Consider the following 7,246-nt stretch of genomic DNA (forward strand, 5'->3'; position numbering starts at 1 on the left):
CTATGGAACTGTTTATTTCATCCATCCAGTGCACCTGCCGTTCTGCCATCAGTGTCCGACAACAGCGCTTCATCATCGGATATCTGCCGTGAGATACCGCTCTCTGGAACTGTTTATTTCATCCATCCACTGCACCTGCTGTTCTGCCATCAGTGTCCGACAATAGCGCTTCTTCATCGGATATCAGCCGGGATCTCACGCTCTCTGGAACTGTTTACTTCATCCATCCACTGCACCTGCTGTTCTGCCATCAGTGTCCGAGAACAGTGCTTCTTCATCGGATATCAGCCGGGATCTCACGCTCTCTGGAACTGTTTAATTCGTCCATCCACTGCACCTGCTGTTCTGCCATCAGTGTCCGACAACAGCGCTTCATCATCGGATAACTGCCGTGAAATACCGCTCTCTGGAACTGTTTATTTCATCCACCGCACCTGCTGTTCTGCCATCAGTGTCCGACAACAGCGCTTCATCATCGGATAGCTGCCGTGAAATACCGCTCTCTGGATCTGCTCTGTTCTGGCAGGTAATCAGGGAGATTTTAAGTAGATGAGCGTCCGGGAATAGTGCACTGCACTTGGGCAGGTCACGCCGCGTAACCCGCCCCATATCCCGGTTCCCGAACCCGCTTTTCCGCCCAAAGTTGTCCGAAGATGCTTAGGCCCAGCTGGGGAACGCTCCCCACGAAGCCCGGGTCTCAGCCCTGGAGCCCTGTGTTTCCGAAAACCAGGTTTCTGAAATCTGCGACCTGGTGGCCCAGTGATGTCAGCTGGAACTTTTTTTTTCCGGTCCGCTCAAAATTCTCCAGGGGATTTTAGGGCTTTGCGCCACATATTCCGACTTTTACTTAGTTTCTGACGGAGCCAAAAAAGTCCGGGTTTTTTTGCCCTCCTTATCGTCCCGACTGGAAACTTTAACTTTTTTTTTAAGTCAGAAAATTAAAGTCTTTTTCATCCAGGAGACCGACCCTTCCTTCAAAGCGTCCCAAGTGGTCCTTCGTCATCGGATATCTGTCGGGAAATACCGCTCCATGGAACTGTTTATTTCATCCATCCGCTGCACCTGCTGTTCTGCCATCAGTGTCCGACAATAGCGCTTCTTCATCGGATATCTGCCGGGATCTCACGCTCTCTGGAACTGTTTAATTCATCCATCCGCTGCACCTGCTGTTCTGACATCAGCATCCGAGAATAGTGTCCCGTACTGGGACATGGTCTGGGATATCCCGCTCTCTGGAACTGTGTTATGTTTATTTCCTTCATCCACTGCACCTGCTGTTCTGACATCAGCATCCGAGAATAGTGTCCCGTACTGGGACATGGTCTCGGATCTCCCGCTCTCTGGAACTATGTTCTGTTTATTTCCTTCATCCACTGCACCTGCTGTTCTGACATCAGCATCCGAGAATAGTGTCCCGTACTGGGACATGGTCTCGGATCTCCCGCTCTCTGGAACTATGTTCTGTTTATTTCCTTCATCCACTGCACCTGCTGTTCTGACATCAGCATCCGAGAATAGTGTCCCGTACTGGGACATGGTCTGGGATCTCCCGCTCCATGGAACTGTGTTCTGTTTATTTCCTTCATCCACTGCACCTGCTGTTCTGCCATCAGTGTCCGACAATAGCGCTTCATCATCGGATATCTGCCGTGAAATACCGCTCTCTGGATCTGCTCTGTTCTGGCAGGTAATCAGGGAGATTTTAAGTAGATGAGTGTCCGGGAATAGTGGGCCGTTCTGGGACTTGGTCTGGGATATCCCGCTCTCTGGAACTATGTTCTGTTTATTTCCTTCATCCAGTGCACCTGCTGTTCTGCCATCAGTGTCCGACAATAGCGCGCCGTTCTGGGACTTGGTCTGGGATATCCCGCTCTCTGGAACTATGTTCTGTTAATTTCCTTCATCCAGTGCACCTGCTGTTCTGCCATCAGTGTCCGACAATAGCGCTTCATCATCGGATATCTGTCGTGAAATACCGCTCTCTGGAACTGTGTATTAGTCCGTCCGCTGCACCTGCTGTTCTGACATCAGCATCCGAGAATAGTGCGCCGTTCTGGGACATGGTCTGGTCTCTGCCGCTCTCTGGAACTCTGTATTCATCCATGCGTTACACCTGCTGTTCTGACATCAGCATCCGAGAATTGTGTCCCGTACAGGGACATGGTCTGGTCTCTGCCGCTCTCTGGAACTCTGTATTCATCCATGCGTTACACCTGCTGTTCTGACATCAGCATCCGAGAATAGTGTCCCATACAGGGACATGGTCTGGTCTCTGCCGCTCTCTGGAACTCTGTATTCATCCGTCCACTGCACCTGCTGTTCTGCCATCAGCATCCGAGAATAGTGCCCCGTACTGGGACATCAGCCAGGACGCACCGCCGTCATCTCGTTCGTTCGCTCAGTCATCCATCCACGAAAGCTACCGATCAGCCACAGTGCCCGGAATGATGCCTCCTGCCGGGGTAGCGTCCGCTTGCTCCCCGACAGCCAGTTCTGCATGAGGCTCCGGTTCTTCCACCCCCGCCACTGTCCGAGGGTGTCCGAAAATACTGAGGTCTGAGTCGGATCCGAACCGCACAACCACACGGTCTTCACGACTGGAGGCCTATGTTTCTAAAAACCGGGTTTCAGGAATCTGCGACCTGGTGGCCCAGTGATGTCGGCTGGAACTTTTTTTTTCCGGTCCGCTCAAAATTCTCCAGGCATTTTCTGAGCTTTCCTTCACATAGTCCGACTTTTACTTAGTTTCTGACGGAGCCAAAAAAGTCCGGGTTTTTTTGCCCTCCTTATCGTCCCGACTGGAAACTTTAACTCCGTATTTTAAGTCAGAAAATTAAAGTTCTTTTCATCCAGGAGACCGACCCTTCCTTCAAAGTGTCCCATACAGTGCTTCGTCATCGGACATCGGCCGGGATCTCCCGCTCTCTGGAACTGTGTATTCATCCATGCGGTACACCTGCTGGTCTGCCATCACTGTCCGGGAATAGTGTGTCGTTCTGGGACTTGGTCTGGGATATCACGCTCTCTGGAACTCTTTATTCATCCATCATGTACACCTGCTGGTCTGCCATCACTGTCCGGGAATAGTGTACCGTTCTGGGACTTGGTCTGGTCTCTGCCGCTCTCTGGAACTCTTTATTCATCCATGCGGTACACCTGCTGTTCTGCCATCACTGTCCGGGAATAGTGTGTCGTTCTGGGTCATGGTCTGGGATATCACGCTCTCTGGAACTCTTTATTCATCCATGCGGTACACCTGCCGTTCTGCCATCACTGTCCGGGAATAGTGTGTCGTTCTGGGACTTGGTCTGGTCTCTGCCGCTCTCTGGAGCTCTTTATTCATCCATGCGGTACACCTGCTGTTCTGCCATCACTGTCCGGGAATAGTGTGTCGTTCTGGGTCATGGTCTGGGATATCACGCTCTCTGGAACTCTTTATTCATCCATGCGGTACACCTGCCGTTCTGCCATCACTGTCCGGGAATAGTGTGTCGTTCTGGGACTTGGTCTGGTCTCTGCCGCTCTCTGGAGCTCTTTATTCATCCATGCGGTACACCTGCTGTTCTGCCATCACTGTCCGGGAATAGTGTGTCGTTCTGGGTCATGGTCTGGGTTCTGCCGCTCTCTGGAACTCTTTATTCATCCATGCGGTACACCTGCTGGTCTGCCATCACTGTCCGGGAACAGTGTGCCGTTCTGGGTCATGGTCTGGTCTCTGCCGCTCTCTGGAGCTCTTTATTCATCCATGCGGTGCACCTGCTGTTCTGCCATCACTGTCCGGGAATAGTGTGTCGTTCTGGGACTTGGTCTGGTCTCTGCCGCTCTCTGGAGCTCTTTATTCATCCATGCGGTACACCTGCTCTTCTGCCATCACTGTCCGGGAACAGTGTGCCGTTCTGGGTCATGGTCTGGGTTCTGCCGCTCTCTGGAACTCTTTATTCATCCATGGGGTACACCTGCTGGTCTGCCATCACTGTCCGGGAATAGTGTGTCGTTCTGGGTCATGGTCTGGGATATCACGCTCTCTGGAACTCTTTATTCATCCATGCGGTACACCTGCCGTTCTGCCATCACTGTCCGGGAATAGTGTGTCGTTCTGGGTCATGGTCTGGGTTCTGCCGCTCTCTGGAACTCTTTATTCATCCATGGGGTACACCTGCTGGTCTGCCATCACTGTCCGGGAACAGTGTGCCGTTCTGGGTCATGGTCTGGGTTCTGCCGCTCTCTGGAACTCTTTATTCATCCATGCGGTACACCTGCTGTTCTGCCATCACTGTCCGGGAATAGTGTGTCGTTCTGGGACTTGGTCTGGTCTCTGCCGCTCTCTGGAACTCTTTATTCATCCATGCGGTACACCTGCTGTTCTGCCATCACTGTCCGGGAATAGTGTGTCGTTCTGGGTCATGGTCTGGGATATCACGCTCTCTGGAACTCTTTATTCATCCATGCGGTACACCTGCCGTTCTGCCATCACTGTCCGGGAATAGTGTGTCGTTCTGGGACTTGGTCTGGGTTCTGCCGCTCTCTGGAGCTCTTTATTCATCCATCCACTGCACCTGCTGTTCTGCCATCACTGTCCGGGAACAGTGTGCCGTTCTGGGTCATGGTCTGGGTTCTGCCGCTCTCTGGAGCTGTTATTTTCATCCATGCGGTACACCTGCTGTTCTGCCATCACTGTCCGGGAATAGTGTGTCGTTCTGGGTCATGGTCTGGTCTCTGCCGCTCTCTGGAACTCTTTATTCATCCATGCGGTACACCTGCTGTTCTGCCATCACTGTCCGGGAACAGTGTGCCGTTCTGGGTCATGGTCTGGGATATCACGCTCTCTGGAACTCTTTATTCATCCATCATGTACACCTGCTGGTCTGCCATCACTGTCCGGGAATAGTGTGTCGTTCTGGGACTTGGTCTGGTCTCTGCCGCTCTCCGGAGCTCTTTATTCATCCATGCGGTACACCTGCTGGTCTGCCATCACTGTCCGGGAACAGTGTGCCGTTCTGGGTCATGGTCTGGTCTCTGCCGCTCTCTGGAGCTGTTATTTTCCTCCATCCACTGCACCTGCTGTTCTGCCATCACTGTCCGGGAACAGTGTGCCGTTCTGGGTCATGGTCTGGGATATCACGCTCTCTGGAACTCTTTATTCATCCATCATGTACACCTGCTGGTCTGCCATCACTGTCCGGGAATAGTGTACCGTTCTGGGACTTGGTCTGGTCTCTGCCGCTCTCTGGAACTCTTTATTCATCCATGCGGTACACCTGCTGTTCTGCCATCACTGTCCGGGAACAGTGTGCCATTCTGGGTCATGGTCTGGGATATCACGCTCTCTGGAACTCTTTATTCATCCATCATGTACACCTGCTGTTCTGCCATCACTGTCCGGGAATAGTGTGTCGTTCTGGGTCATGGTCTGGGATATCACGCTCTCTGGAACTCTTTATTCATCCATGCGGTACACCTGCCGTTCTGCCATCACTGTCCGAGAATAGTGTGTCGTTCTGGGACTTGGTCTGGTCTCTGCCGCTCTCTGGAGCTCTTTATTCATCCATCCACTGCACCTGCTGTTCTGCCATCACTGTCCGGGAATAGTGTGTCGTTCTGGGACTTGGTCTGGTCTCTGCCGCTCTCTGGAACTCTTTATTCATCCATGGGGTACACCTGCTGGTCTGCCATCACTGTCCGGGAACAGTGTGCCGTTCTGGGTCATGGTCTGGGATATCACGCTCTCTGGAACTATGTTCTGATTATTTCCTTCATCCACTGCACCTGCTGTTCTGCCATCAGTGTCCGACAACAGCGCTTCATCATCGGATAACTGCCGTGAAATACCGCTCTCTGGATCTGCTCTGTTCTGGCAGGTAATCAGGGAGATTTTAAGTAGATGAGTGTCCGGGAATAGTGGGCCGTTCTGGGACTTGGTCTGGGATATCACGCTCTCTGGAACTATGTTCTGTTTATTTCCTTCATCCAGTGCACCTGCTGTTCTGCCATCAGTGTCCGACAATAGCGCTTCATCATCGGATATCTGTCGTGAAATACCGCTCTCTGGAACTGTGTATTAGTCCGTCCGCTGCACCTGCTGTTCTGACATCAGCATCCGAGAATAGTGTGCCGTTCTGGGACATGGTCTGGGATCTCCCGCTGTCTGGAACTGTGTGTTCATCCATACGTTACACCTGCTGTTCTGACATCAGCATCCGAGAATGGTGTGCCGTTCTGGGACATGGTCTGGGATCTCCCGCTGTCTGGAACTGTGTATTAGTCCGTCCGCTGCACCTGCTGTTCTGACATCAGCATCCGAGAATAGTGCGCCGTTCTGGGACATGGTCTGGTCTCTGCCGCTCTCTGGAACTCTGTATTCATCCATGCGTTACACCTGCTGTTCTGACATCAGCATCCGAGAATAGTGTCCCGTACAGGGACATGGTCTGGTCTCTGCCGCTCTCTGGAACTCTGTATTCATCCATGCGTTACACCTGCTGTTCTGACATCAGCATCCGAGAATAGTGTCCCGTTCTGGGACATGGTCTGGTCTCTGCCGCTCTCTGGAACTCTGTATTCATCCATGCGTTACACCTGCTGTTCTGACATCAGCATCCGAGAATAGTGGGCCGTTCTGGGACATGGTCTGGGATATCACGCTGTCTGGAACTGTGTGTTCATCCGTCCACTGCACCTGCTGTTCTGCCATCAGCATCCGAGAATAGTGCCCCGTACTGGGACATCAGCCAGGACGCACCGCCGTCATCTCGTTCGTTCGCTCAGTCATCCATCCACGAAAGCTACCGATCAGCCACAGTGCCCGGAATGATGCCTCCTGCCGGGGCAGCGTCCGCTTGCTCCCCGACAGCCAGTTCTGCATGAGGCTCCGGTTCTTCCACCCCCGCCACTGTCCGAGGGTGTCCGAAAATACTGAGGTCTGAGTCGGATCCGAACCGCACAAACGCCGGTCTTCACGACTGGAGGCCTATGTTTCTAAAAACCGGGTTTCAGGAATCTGCGACCTGGTGGCCCAGTGATGTCGGCTGGAACTTTTTTTTTCCGGTCCGCTCAAAATTCTCCAGGCATTTTCTGAGCTTTCCTTCACATAGTCCGACTTTTACTTAGTTTCTGACGGAGCCAAAAAAGTCCGGGTTTTTTTGCCCTCCTTATCGTCCCGACTGGAAACTTTAACTCCGTATTTTAAGTCAGAAAATTAAAGTTCTTTTCATCCAGGAGACCGACCCTTCCTTCAAAGTGTCCCATA

The sequence above is a fragment of the Gasterosteus aculeatus genome, unplaced genomic scaffold, assembly GCF_964276395.1.
Source record: "Gasterosteus aculeatus unplaced genomic scaffold, fGasAcu3.hap1.1 HAP1_SCAFFOLD_31, whole genome shotgun sequence".
NCBI classification, from domain to species: domain Eukaryota; kingdom Metazoa; phylum Chordata; class Actinopteri; order Perciformes; family Gasterosteidae; genus Gasterosteus; species Gasterosteus aculeatus.